This window comes from Macaca mulatta, chromosome 11 (assembly GCF_049350105.2).
Source record: "Macaca mulatta isolate MMU2019108-1 chromosome 11, T2T-MMU8v2.0, whole genome shotgun sequence".
In the NCBI taxonomy this organism is placed as follows: domain Eukaryota; kingdom Metazoa; phylum Chordata; class Mammalia; order Primates; family Cercopithecidae; genus Macaca; species Macaca mulatta.
In genome coordinates this window covers 69,015,641-69,030,091 of record NC_133416.1, presented here as the reverse complement: position 1 = coordinate 69,030,091, position 14,451 = coordinate 69,015,641, and the positions used below count along the sequence as shown (strand labels likewise).

The 14,451-nt window shown below is 37.0% G+C and overlaps 1 protein-coding gene across 1 annotated transcript in view; it reads left to right on the top strand.

The window, feature by feature from the left end:
- The window catches only part of TAFA2 (TAFA chemokine like family member 2), a 519,256-nt gene that overhangs the window by 459,240 nt on the left and 45,565 nt on the right, over positions 1-14,451 (top strand). The gene's annotated exons all lie outside the window — the stretch shown is intronic.

Below are 14,451 nucleotides of genomic sequence, written 5' to 3'. Positions count from 1 at the left end.
ACTACTATAACAGGTATACATCAAAATCATTGGCTTAACCTAGCCTATGATTACATTAGGCTTAACAAAGCCTAAACTTATTTCTTGCTTATGTGAAATCCAGTTGGTAGTAGGAGGTGGGTCCTTTCTCTACATGGTCATTCAGAGACTCAGGTTTATGGTAGCTCTGTCATCTTCTGCACATGCTTTCCAAAGTCACTCCTGGCAGTAACCTCTACCTGAAAGGAGAAGAGAGAGAGTGGATGGTGGAGTGGGAGGTTTTTATAAGCCTGGACTTGAAAAAGCATAACTTACTTCTGCCCACATTCTTTGTGTCACTGCCTATACCTAACTGCAAGGAAGACTGGAAAACAGCCTAGCTGTGAAGTCAGGAGGAAAGGAAAAGGTTTGATGCATAGGAAAGCACTTGCTTCTAAAGCTGGGACTGGCACCTAGACCATCTGACTTCAGAATCCTCAGCTAATCTACTGCCCTATATTACTATTTGAACTTGATCTCTCTCGTGGAATTGACCATTATCAAGCTGTTTTGTATGTAAAGAAATGTGGGTGCCAATTGACTTTATAGTGAATATTATACTGTGCAGTTAAGACTTGTAACCTCATACAGATAAGAAATATATCTAAACTACAAGTGTCATAAACTCCTTAGTTTCTTACTAAGTTTAGGGACTAAATGAAGTTAATTTGTTTTAGTTTGAAGGAATTAAAAAATCTGTAATATTTAGATTTTCATTTTCTGAAAGTTTTAAAAGATTGTCTTCATTTTAATGAAATATGATCATTTCACAAATTCATTAAACTTTTGGATTGGGAAAACCTCTAAGTCAAAGTAACTCCAAAACTAGTCTGATTTCTTCATTTTGCAGATAAGGAAAGAGATCCAGAGACCTAAATGCCTTACTCCAAGTCACACTCTTCAGGGACGAATAACTACACACGAGAGCCCCAATCTTCAATCTGTCTTTTCAACACTCTTTCTCCCCATTGTGTCATTCCCTCAGAAAGCACTTGGTCTGCACTACACTCCTTCCTAGGAATGCTTATAGGAATATTATTAATCATAAAAGAACAATGTGATTCCTATAATGCTTGGGAATTGGGGATATTCTATTTCTTTATAGTTTTGTATAATTTAAGATTAATCAGAAAATTTTCTTTTCAAATGTTGCCATTAAAAAAATCTATTATCTGTCTATCTATCTATCTATCTATCTATCTATCTATCTATCTATCATCTAATCTAAAATGGACCATTTCTCCTTTATTGTAATTGTAAATGGACTTAGGGTCATCATTTGAAGTATCAGTTTTTAGTATGAGGTAAATGTAGGAAGTGTGACTGTTAGATTATGTTTCCTGGATCCTACTTAGAAGGTAGGAATTTGTCTTTTTCCTCTTAAAAATGAAAGTGGAGAATACTTCTGGCTGATAATGCGCTTTTGTTAATGATAACTTTAATTTAAACAAAGAAATCATTTAGTCAGCACAGTTTTGGACCAAGGAACAGAGTCATCATCAAGTTACCTCAGGTAGAAAAAGGGGACCAGTTGAAACCTACTCTGGAAAATGTTTTCGGGAATTCACAAAAAAAAAAAAAATTCAGGAAAATCTGCAGAAGGGCATACACCAAGGCAGCTCATGGACCACCTACTCTCTTCTCTCTGACCTCTCTTTGCTGCTGTGCTTGGTTCCCTTTCCTGATTGCTTCCTCCGAGTGCTACCCCTCTTCACCGTGAGGCATGCACAAAGCTTTCCATGGGTTACTTGACTCCAGATACCAGATATACTTTTGACTCGTGTCAATTTCCATCTGTCTATTCTGCAGCTTTTACTTTAAATTTCTGAAGAGATGGATTTGAGTGGTCCAGTACCTCTTTTCCAGAACAAGCCATACACGCAGAAGTTGCTGGACAGTTTATAAATGGACCACTTACTCCTTTAGATTCACCTTTCTTAACATCAACTGTCATTTAAAATGTGGGTGGGAAGATACTCATGATTGAGGTGAGGAGCAAAGAATCTAAGCATTATCCCATGAGTTAATCTTCCTTTGTTTTGTTGCTTTCTCTTAAAGGAGACTGGGGGACATTCTCTGGTTGAGAATTTGCTTTTGTTAATGGAGACCGTACTGTTAAATTGAAATTTTATGGTTATTATCCTTTCCTTAGTGGCAATCTTTTTCCACCCGAAAATTTCATTTTCTTTTTTACATATAAAAGTGGAACAGTTTTAAAAAACAGAATTTGTAAACATGTCATAGGCACTTGGTTGTTTCCTCCCTGATCGTCCTGACTTCATAAATTATGAGAACTTTTGAAATTTCATTGAGCTATTTAAATTACTATTTCTTCTAATTAGATTGCTTCAGCATGAAAGTCTAAAAAATATGAGCTATTTTCCCATCCTAATGAATTAAAGTGAGAAATTAGCTGTCTCAGAAAGTTTTTGTTTCAGCACATTTTTTTCAATTCATAGTGATTTACAGCAACCTAAATCCACTAACTAGCTTGCATTTCAGTTGCCTATTGGTGCATGTAGGTGATGCTTTATTTCTGCTTAGAAGGTATAATATAGATTCTCCAGGGAGCTAGTCAGGCTGGGTAAACTATTAAATAGGAGTATATAGAGACAAGCAAAATTTCAGAATCAATGAGACAAATCAGAATGCAAATAAGAACTGAAATCTAGTGGAGAGGAAACCAAGTAGGAACAAATTCACAACTTGATGCTAAATTTGCCAGCTTTTGTAGATTTGGTGTCAGATTGATTTTTTTACAGGCATCTTATATCAACATGACTATATATATATATGCGTGTGTGTGTGTGTGTGTGTATATATATATAATTAGAATGTCTATAGAATGTAGATAACTTCCCCTAACAGCCACTTCTTTGCAGCTTATATGCATATTGCATTACTTTGATATTCATTAATTACACTAATAGTAAAAATAAAGATAATTAACATTTAAGTAATATATAATTTCAAAGCAGCTTCGCACACATTATCTCATTTGGTCTTCATAAAGACTCCAGAGAGCCATTTTAGAGGTGAACAAACCAACTCTTTGGAAAATGAATAAATTTGCTTTAGAGTTTACTCAAGTGTAGTATAGGTCAAGCTAGGTTATCAAGCACTATGTGTAAGGACAGTGATATACTTACTGCATTCCTCCACATAATCTGGAATTGGAGTCTGGTGCATGTGTTTAGAACTTCAGGAAGGCATGGAAAGGTCTTTCTTGCATAGACGGGTCTGTTCTCACACTGCTAGAAAGAAATACCTCAGACTGGATAATTTATAAAGAAAAGAGGTTTAATTGGCTCACGGTTCTACAGGATGTACAGCAAGCATGATGCTGGCCACGTGCTAGGCTTCTGGGGAGGCTATAGGAAACTTACAATCAATCATGGTAGAAGGCAAAGGGGGAGTGAGACATCTCACATGCTCAGAGCAGGAGGAAGAGAGAGCAAGAGGGGAGGCGCTACACACTTCTAAATAGCCAGATCTCTTTCACAAGAACAGGACTGGGGGATGGTGCTAAACCATTAGGAACTGCTCCATGATCCAGTCACCTCCCACCAGGCCCCATCTTCAGCATTGGGGATTACATTTCAGCATGAGATTTGAGTGGGGACACAGATCTAAACCATATCAGGCATTATAAGATAATGGTCAAGATCATGATTTCTGGAAGTAAATTATCTGGATTCTTATCCCTAATTTTGTTTCTTACCTTGGGCAACTAATGTTTGTGTGTCTCTTAACATTTCTGTGTCCCTTGTAAATTGGGGGTAACTATAGTTTTCTTGTTAGTGGTTATTGCATTGATAAAATGAAACAGTGCTCATCACACAATAAATATTCAGTCAATGTCAGCAATTACCATTATTTCATAAATGGTTTATGGAGTATATAAATTATTTCCACATATAGAATGTAATATACATAAGTTTGTGCTCATATTAAGCTATGGCCAGCAACTACTATTTAAGGTGAATAATTTGTATAAATATTATTCTACTGTGAACGCATATTTCATACCCATGTATTTATGGTTGGCTCACAAGTGATCAATCAAATGTGACCATATTATGTATATATAATGCAATGAATATTATTATATATAATTTAGAAAAATCTATGCCTATATAAATCAAATGTCATTTAATTTGATTTTCTTTTCTATGAATAAGTTTGTTTCACTACATAAAAATAGCAGCTTGAAGCAAAGGTTTTGGTAAAATGCCTATGGGACTTTGTTCCAAAATATACCAGTCATAATAGCTTCAGAAAATATTTAGAAATCTGAGATATGATTTAAGAGGCAGTATCTTAAGGCCGTGTTTCTGGGGCACCCTAGAGCCAAAGTCCTATTGCTGAAATGAAACATAAGGGCCATAACCTTGGAAGACAGCACTTAGAGTTGGGTAAGACTTTGTATCCCCATTTCACGAGAATTTAATGAAATCTATATGTCTTTGCTGTCATTTCACAAAAAAGTAGGAGGAAATACTTTGTGTTTATGCATCACATCCACGGAGGAAAAATATCAGATTTTTTTTGTGTGTGTGACTTGGGAATTGTGACATGAAGAAAATTGTTTGTTTGTTCTTTTTCATTTAAATCTTCTCCAGGGGGTCTTACATCATTTTAATATGATGCTAACTGATCTTCTGTGAAGCCTATTTTGTTAATTTGGAAAGCACTAATATTCGATTAGGTTAGTTTATCACAAGCTCTGTCTGAATCTGTGTAGAGAATTCTAGTAACTGCTTGAATTTCCTACCATCTCATTAACCTTTTAAAGAAAAACCACAGGAATTAGTTTTATCTTCTTAAATTGCTTGTTTACCATTTGTTAAACACATACCACATACTGAGCAGTTTACATGAAAAATTAGTCTTTGTCTACAAGAAGTTGGTTATCATAGCAAGACTTTAAGATATACAGCAGACACATAAGAAAACTAAACTTATGCATGCATATTTCATGTTCAAATCCTGCTAGGCTAATTTCCCTCTTTGAAGTATCTCACTTCACTTGACATATTTACTGGCATATATATATGTGTATATATATATATATATATATATATTTATTTATTTATTTATTTGATATTTTTCCTACCAATGCCTTCAAAGTTTTTGAGCACAAGATTATCTATCTATCGTCTGTTTTATTTATATATTTAGCTATCTGTATCTATCACCTATTCTATTTTTAAAAGGTTACCTCTCTTCTCTTCCCCACAAAAAGTTTTACACCTTCAGTTTTAATAAAAAGGACAAAGGCTGAGAGAGGTTTTTACAAAGTTCGTTTCTCACCAGGAAAGTCAACCTGCATGCTTGTACATTTTATTCATAGGCAGTGAAAAAAAAAAAGCACAGGGCAGGAAAGCCCTGCATCTATCAGGCTACCATTTGTCCCTTCCTAGTCAACTTTACTATTAATCTCCTAACATCTAGCATCATGCTCTCTGAAGGAGGGCATACCTCTCTTTCCCTTCTCTCCATTGTGCACTGTGATCATCATTTCACCTCCTTTCTCTTCCAAGAAGAAAGAGTCACATTTTCTTCACCACAGCTCTGGCATGCCAGACTTAACCATGTCATTATCCCATTGTAGAATAATTTCTCAGAACCCCTCACATTATATAAATATTTAAACATTTTCTTTTTCATTTTGACTCTGCATTGGCTCAAATAAGCTAGGATGATTTGGGCTTTGAGATATCATGCTTCACTGACTTATTCTCCAACTAATGCATTTGGAAAGTGTATCCTCCTGAACAATCTGAGAAGCAGTGAAAGTACTACCTTGTAGTTATAGTAGGCTGAGTTGGTCGCAGTAACAAACAACATCCTAATTTTAGAGGCTTATAACAACATGGCTTTGTTTCTCACTCGTATGCCCATCATGATCTGTGGTGAGTCTGTTCCATGTCTCTTCAGTTGGGGATTCAGATTGCCGTGGCCTCCACTATCAAGAACATAATTGATTGCTCTGGCTGGTGGGGAGAAACATGCTGAATTACACAGTAGCTCTTAAAGCTTCCGTGTAGAATTGATATTAGTAGTTTCTCCTCATAAGTGGCCCATGTTACTTTACGTTTCATTTCATTGGACAAAGCAAGTCATGCCCTTACATCTAAATTAAATGGAGTGAACAAGTACAGTACAACCTTTGTCCAGAAGGGAGAAAACCAGACATACTTGGTCAACAGGACTAATGACTGCCACAGTTACTTTGTCCTCTTATTTATTTAGTCAGGCAAAGTAGAAACAAATTTTGATTATGCATGGAAATGGAAAACAGATGAGTTTTCACTTCTTTCTTTTTCAACATACAATAAAATCTCCTTGAAATAAAGAAGGAAACTAGCCTTGGTGCCAGAAAGGTGCCTCTTTTCTCAGAGGAGAGGTCAGGGGAAACTTACCATGTGCTCCTGGCTGTTATAGGACTGTGGAAGAGAACAGAACCCCAGCCACCATAACGTTCTCCCAGAAGCTATCTCAGCTTAGTGATCTGCCTACTAATGTCACTATCTGAAGAAGCCCTTATCATCTTTCCCTGGCTTCCATTCAGAGATTTAGAGGAGTAATCTCATCATGACTCACATCCCTGTTTCCCTAAATCACTCTCAAAGTCCAAGCATCCCCAGAAATCTATCATCACAGAGATGTTTATCTCTACTCTGCTCTGCAATCTCATTCCATCTTCCATTCTGCTGTGTTCTCTGCAATTTACAGTGTGCATCGGCTAACTCCCTGTCGGGTATTCCTACCACTCTTTCCTGGTAAATTCACTTTTCCTCTTTCTTAGGTATCTATTTCAGACCCTCTTTTTTTCTTCTCCAAGGGCTGTCATATTTCATAGGAAAAGTAGATGAAATCAGATAAGAAACTACCTTATCCTCTCACTGCCGAATCCACTCACATCCACCTGACTCTGTACCTACATATCCCACTTTCCTCTTGTTAAAATGGATTGTGTCCTCACACAAATCTAATGCCAACCCCCCAGGTGCCCTGGATCACAATTTACTTTACTTTCTTAAGAAAATTCTTTGTTAATGATCCATTTTCTCCCTTGTGTTGTCATTTTCCCTCTCTACTAGATCACTCCATCAAAAAAGCATGCTTTTAAAGCATCCATTTAAAAAAATTCCCTTGACCCCATGCTTCATTCCAGTTCTTGCTTCATTTCCTTTCTCCCTTCCCAGAAAAACTCCTTGAAAGACTTTTTATAACTATAACAACCTTAAATTTCCTTCTCTGCTAAACTTACTTCAATAATGTTTTTATTTTTTTTTTCATGCCACTAACATGATTTTTAACATCAAATGTTAACAGCAGTATAAACAACTAACACTTACAGAAGTGCCTGCTACAGTGAGGCAGTATCCTAAACACTTGATACATGATTCATTTAATCCTCAGTTAATTCTATGAAGATTGTGCTATTAATATCCCTCTTTTAGACATGAAAAAAACTCAGCTGCCCATGCATAATAGATAACACACTAAGATCAAATAGTTATTAGGAGGAACTTAGATTTTAACTTGGTACTCGGATTTTGGAGTCTATACTCTTGGCCACTACACTGTATTACTTTTTAAATGGACAATTATTTCTCTTCTTTCAATTGGACCTTTCAACAGCATTTTACAGAGCTGATCAATGTCTCCTTTTTGAAGCCTTTTATTCTTTTGTCTTCTATTTCTTCATTCCTTCACAGACACATTTCTTTATCCTTTTACCTTTTGTGCAGCTCCTTATCAGTTTTCTTGCTGTCTCCCCATTTCAGACCTAGATTTTAGACTGACTGTTCTTTTTTCTTCTTTTTCTGGTTGGTAGAAACCTTTTCCGGTAGTCTTGTTCAGTCCATGGCTTTACATAACCATCTGTAGGCTTAGATCACTTAAGACTATCTCTGTAGCCCAAATATCTCCCTTAAGCTTTATTTTATAAATGTTGTTGCTTGATTTACATCTCTGCATTGGTATCTTTTAAGGTTAACATGGCCCCAACAGAAGTACAGATATACTAACCTCATCCATCTTCCGACAAATTTCTCTTTCCTAGGCCTTCTCTATCTATCAGAACCATCAACTTATCATTGCTCAGTCCCAGCTTAGGGGTAATTTTTGATTCTTCTTTCCCTCATGCCCCACATTCTACCCACTGGTAAATCAAATCAACTCTACATTGAAATATATCCAACCTGCTACTTCTCCCCGTCTCTGCTGTTGTTATCTAGTCTAAGTCTCATCCTTGATCACAGAGACTCCTACACCTCTTCATAACTGGTCTCCACTCTTGCTTTCTTCATCCCAATCTCTAAAGAGCAGCATGAGTAAACTTCCAATAGATAGATGAGGTAATACTATTTCTACCCAAAGATTTCCCATGCAGGAAGAATAAAATCCAATCTCCTTACTATTGCATACCAGCCCTTCCATGAGTTGCTTATGTTTCTGATACATTTCCCTCAAACTTTCAATTGTTTAGCCACACTCCAGCCACCCTGGCCATCATTGCTGCCCTGGGGACATACCACGCTTCCCTGTACTTCATGGCCTTGTTATTTGCTGCTCTTATATTTGTTCTTCCTTTCTTATATCTTCATATTAGAGACTTCCTTCTCATTATTCAGCTCATGATTTGGATTATCTCCTCAAAGAGAGATGTTTCCTGTGACACTTGAAAAAATATGCATTCCCATCCTACAAAATTACTGTGAATCACATTACTCTACTCTACTCTACTCTACTCTACTCTACTGTATTTTCTTCAAGGAGCTTCAAAATCTAACATTGCCTTAATTATTGCCATGGGTGCTTTTTATTTGTTTTCTCCTCAGAAACATAAGCTCGTTGAGGGCAGGAACAGATTGTGTCCCTTATTCATTGCTGTGTTTCCAGTACTCAAGACCACGGTTGATGTATGGTATTCACTTACTTAAAATGTGACCTAATAAAGAAATGTAGAGAAAGCAGAATATTAACTTGTATAATGTAATATAAAACATTCAGCAAATTAAAACAAACTGACTCATTCTTAGCTAAGAAAATATTCCCCCAGAGTATGAGAGGATAGGCACAGAAGTCTGCCTCTTATTTTTTAGCTTTCATAGAGCTAGATTTGTGTTTGAATCAAACACAGAAAACATCCCAATTTGTTTCTATAGTGGCAGAAATGGTATCTGCCTCTTGAAGGTCCTATTGAGGATTATATGTCTAAACTGTATGTTACACTTGAGTTTCTTGGTCTCACATAGAAGGATAAGAGGTAGGCAATATGTGTGATTTGCTCTCTCTCAGAAAAATCTGAGCAAGCTCCATATAAACGTTAAAATAGCTTTACCAATTTTGTGAAGAAAGTCATTGGTAGCTTGATGGGGATGGCATTGAATCTATAAATTACCTTGGGCAGTATGGCCATTTTCACGATATTGATTCTTCCTATCCATGAGCATGGAATGTTCTTCCATTTGTTTGTGTCCTCTTTTATTTCATCGAGCAGTGGTTTGTAGCTCTCCTTGAAGAGATCCTTCACATCCCTTGTAAGTTGGATTCCTAGGTATTTTATTCTCTTTGAAGCAATTGTGAATGGGAGTTCACTCATGATTTGACTCTCTGTTTGTCTGTTATTGGTGTATAAGAATGCTCATGATTTTTGCACATTGATTTTCTATCCTGAGACTTTGCTGAAGTTGCTTATCAGCTTAAGGAGACTTTGGGCTCAGACGATGGGGTTTTCTAAATATACAATCGTGTCATCTGCAAACAGGGACAATTTGACTTCCTCTTTTCCTAATTGAATACCCTTTGTTTCTTTCTCCTGCCTGATTGCCCTGGCCAGAACTTCCAACACTATGTTGAATAGGCGTGGTGAGAGAAGGCACCCCTGTCTTGTGCCAGTTTTTAAAGAGAATGCTTCCAGTTTTTGCCCATTCAGTATGATATTGGCTGTGGGTTTGTCATAAATAGCTCTTATTATTTTCAGATATGTTCCATCAATACCGAATTTATTGAGAGTTTTTAGCATTAAGGGCTGTTGACTTTTGTCAAAGACATTTTCTGCATTTATTGAGATAATCATGTGGTTTTTGTCTTTGGTTCTGTTTATATGCTGGATAACATTTATTGATTTGCATATGTTGAACTAGCCTTGCATCCCAGGGATGAAGCCCACTTGATCACGGTGGATAAGCTTTTTGATGTGCTGCTGGATTTGGTTTGCCAATATTTTATTGAGGATTTTTGCATCGATGTTCATCAGGGTTATTGGTCTAAAATTCTCTTTTTTGGTTGTGACTCTGCCAGGCTTTGGTAACAGGATGATGTTGGCCTCAGAAAATGAGTTAGGGAGGATTCCCTCTTTTTCTATTGATTGGAATAGTTTCAGAAGGAATGGTACCAGCTCCTCCTTGTACCTCTGGTAGAATTCGGTTGTGAATCCATCTGGTCCTGGACTTTTTATGGTTTGTAGGCTGTTAATTATTGCCTCAGTTTTACAGCCTGTTACTCATTGGTTTATTCAGGGATTCAACTTCTTCCTGGTTTAGTCTTGGGAGGGTATATGTGTCCAGGAATTTATCCATTTCTTCTAGATATCATTTTTTATTGCATCTATTTGATTCTTCTCTCTCTTCTTTTTTATTAGTCTTGCTAATGGTCTATCAATTTTGTTGATCTTTTCAAAAAACCAGCTCTTGGATTCATTGATTGTTTTGAAGGATTTTTTGTATCTCTATTTCCTTCTGTTCTGCTCTGATCTTAGTTATTTCTTGCCTTCTGCTAACTTTTGGATGTGTTTGCTCTTGCTTCTCTAGTTCTTTTAATTATGATGTTAGGGTGTCAATTTTAGATCTGTCCTGCTTTCTCTTGTGGGCATTTAGTGTTATAAATTTCCCTCTACACACTGCTTTAAATGTGTCCTAGAGATTCTGGTATGTTGTATCTTTGTTCTCAATGGTTTCAAAGAACATCTTTATTTCTGCCTTCATTTCGTTATGTACCCAGTAGTCATTCAGGAGCAGGTTGTTCAGTTTCCATGTAGTTGAGCAATTCTGAGTGAGTTTCTTAATCCTGAGTTCTAGTTTGATTGCACTGTGGTCTGAGAGACAGTTTGTTATAATTTCTGTTCTTGTACATTTGCTGAGGAGTGCTTTACTTCCAACTATGTGGTCAATTTTGGGATAAGTGAGATATGGTGCTGAGAAGAATGTATATTCTGTTGATTTGCAGTGGGGAGTTCTGTAGATGTCTATTAGGTCTGCTTGGTGCAGAGCTGAGTTCAATTCCTGGATATCCTTGCTAGCTTTCTGTCTTGTTGTTCTGTCTAACGTTGACAGTGGGGTTTTAAAGTCTCCTATTATTATTGTGTGGGAGTCTAAGTCTCTTTGTAGGTCTCTAAAGACTTGCTTTATGAATCTGGGTGCTCCTGTATTGGGTGCATATATATTTAGGATAGTTAGCTCTTCTTGTTGAATTGATCCCTTTACCATTATGTAATGGTCTTGTTTGTCTCTTTTGATCTTTGTTGGTTTAAAGTCTGTTTTATCAGAGACTAGGATTGCAACCCCGGCCTTTTTTTGTTTTCCATTTGCTTGGTAGATCTTCCTCCATCCCTTTATTTTGAGCCTATGTGTGTCTCTGTACGTGAGATGGGTCTCTGCATGTGAGAATACAACACACTGATGGGTCTTGACTCTTTATCCAACTTGCCTGTCTGTGTCTTTTAATTGGACCATTTAGCCCTTTTCCATTTAAGGATAATATTGTTATGTGTGAATTTGATCCTGTCATTATGATGTTAGCTGGTTATTTTGCTCATTAGTTGATGCAGTTTCTTCCTAGCATTGATGGTCTTTACAATTTGGCATGTTTTTGCCATGGCTGGTACCGGTTGTTCCTTTCCATGTTTAGTGTTTCCTTCAGGATCTCTTGTAGGGCATGCCTGGTGGTGACAAAATCTCTCATTTGCTTGTCTGTAAAGGATTTTATTTCTCCTTCACTTATGAAACCTAGTTTGGCTGGATATGAAATTCGGGGTTCAAAATGCTTTTCTTTAAAAATGTTGAATATTGGCCCCCACTGTCTTCTGGCTTGTAGAGTTTCTCCCGAGAGATCTGCTGTTGGTCTGATGGATTTCCTTTTCTGGGTAACCTGACCTTTCTCTCTGGCTACCCTTAACATTTTTTCCTTCATTTCAACCTTGGTGAATCTGACAATTATGTGTCTTGGAGTTGCTCTTCTCAAGGAGTATCTTTGTGGCATTCTATCATTGCCAAGACAATCCTAAGTCAGAAGAACAAAGCTGGAGGCATAACATTACCTGACTTCAAACTATACTACAAGGCTGTAGTAACCAAAACAGCATTGTACTGGTACCAAAACAGAGATATGGACCAATGGAACAGAACAGAGCCCTCAGAAATAATATCACACATCTACAGCCATCTGATCTTTGACAAACCTGACAAAAACAAGTAATAGGGAAAGGATTCCCTATTTAATAAATAGTGCTGGGAAAACTGGCTAGCCATATTTAGAAAGCTGAAAGTGGATCACTTCCTTACACCTTATACAAAAACTAATTCAAGATGGATTAAAGATTTAAATGTTAGATCTAAAACCACAAAAACCCTAAAAGAAAACCTAGGCAATACCATTCAGGACATAGGCATGGTCAAGGACTTCATGCCTAAACACCAAAAGCAATGGCAACAAAAGCCAAAATTGACAAATGGGATCTAATTAAACTAAAGAGCTTCTGCACAGCAAAAGAAACTACCATCAGAGTGAACAGGCAACCTAGAGAATGGGAGAAAACTTTTGTAATCTTCTCATCTGACAAAGGGCTAATATCCAGAGTCTACAAAGAACTCAAACAAATTTACAAGAAAAAAACAAACAACCCCATCAAAAAGTGGGCAAAGGATATGAACAGACACTTCTCAAAAGAAGACATTTATGCAGCCAACAGACACATGAAAAAATGCTCATCATCACTGGCCATCAGAAAAATGTAAATGATACCATCTCACACCGGTTAGAATGGCGATCATTAAAAAGGCAGGAAACAACAGGTGCTGGAGAAGATGTGGAGAAATTAGGAATACTTTTACACTGTTGGGACTGTAAACTAGTTCAACCATTGTGCAAGACAGTGTGGCGATTCCTCAAGGATCTAGAACTAGAAATACCATTTGACCCAGCCATCCCATTACTGGGTATATACCCAAAGGATTTTAACTCATGCTGCTGTAAAGACACACGCACACGTATGTTTATTGAGGCACTATTCACAATAGCAAAGACTTGGAACCAACCCAAATGTCCATCAATGATAGGCTGAATTAAGAAAATGTGGCACATATACACCTTGGAATACTATGTAGCCATAAAAAAGGATGAGTTCATGTCCTTTGTAGGGACATGGATGAAGCGGGAAACCATCATTCTGAGCAAACTGTCGCAAGGACAAAAAACCAAATACCGCATGTTCTGACTCGTAGGTGGGAATTGAACAATGAGAACACTTGGACACAGGAAGTGGAACATCACACACCAGGGCCTGTTGTGGGGTGGGGGGAGGGATAGCATTGGGAGATATACCTAATGTAAATGAGTTAATGGGTGCAGCACACCAACACGGCACGTGTCCATATGTAATAAACCTGCACATTGTGCACATGTACCCTAGAACTTAAAGTATAATAAAAAAAATCATGCATATAAAAAAAGAACAATTTGGAGAGTATAGTTTGTATTATCACCAAAAAAAAAAAAAAAAAAAAAAAATCTGAGCAAGCTACTTAGCCTGTTACTGCACATTGATTTCACTCATCTTCAATGGGAAGATTAATATAAATGCATGATGTTCTGATCTCATTTGCAATGGGTCTCCATATGTTTATGCCATTAAACAGCTTAAGATCTCCTGCTTTTCCATTGTAATTTCTGTTTTTATAAGAGTTACACTTTTAAAATTACTGAAAGCATAATCTTTTAACAAATGTTTGATTTTAAGCTATTTTTAATTTTAGCAGGCAAAAGTTTTGTTTTATCCTTTCACAGTTGGATTACTATTTGAAGAAGAAATGCTGAAAAAAAAATAATGAAGACAAACTAGAATCTTATCATAATATAATGAGTGAGGTCCAAAATTTTCATTAACCCAACACACTCAGTGGCCTTGTTCAAGGTTGACAAAATGAGTACGGAAGCCTGACAGCTTATTGGGCTGAGTTTGCAGGCCATTGGCTGCCAGATATGAATTATCCAAGTTCATGGTACCATTTGGTGGCAGTTGCCCACTCAGGTGAAATTGAAAGGAATGACTCTGGGTTCTGGGACTGGCTGGATCTTCCAGAAAGATGGTGGCAATTTCAAGAACACTGCAGTTGTTCATTTTTAGGGAAATTGAGCAGAAGA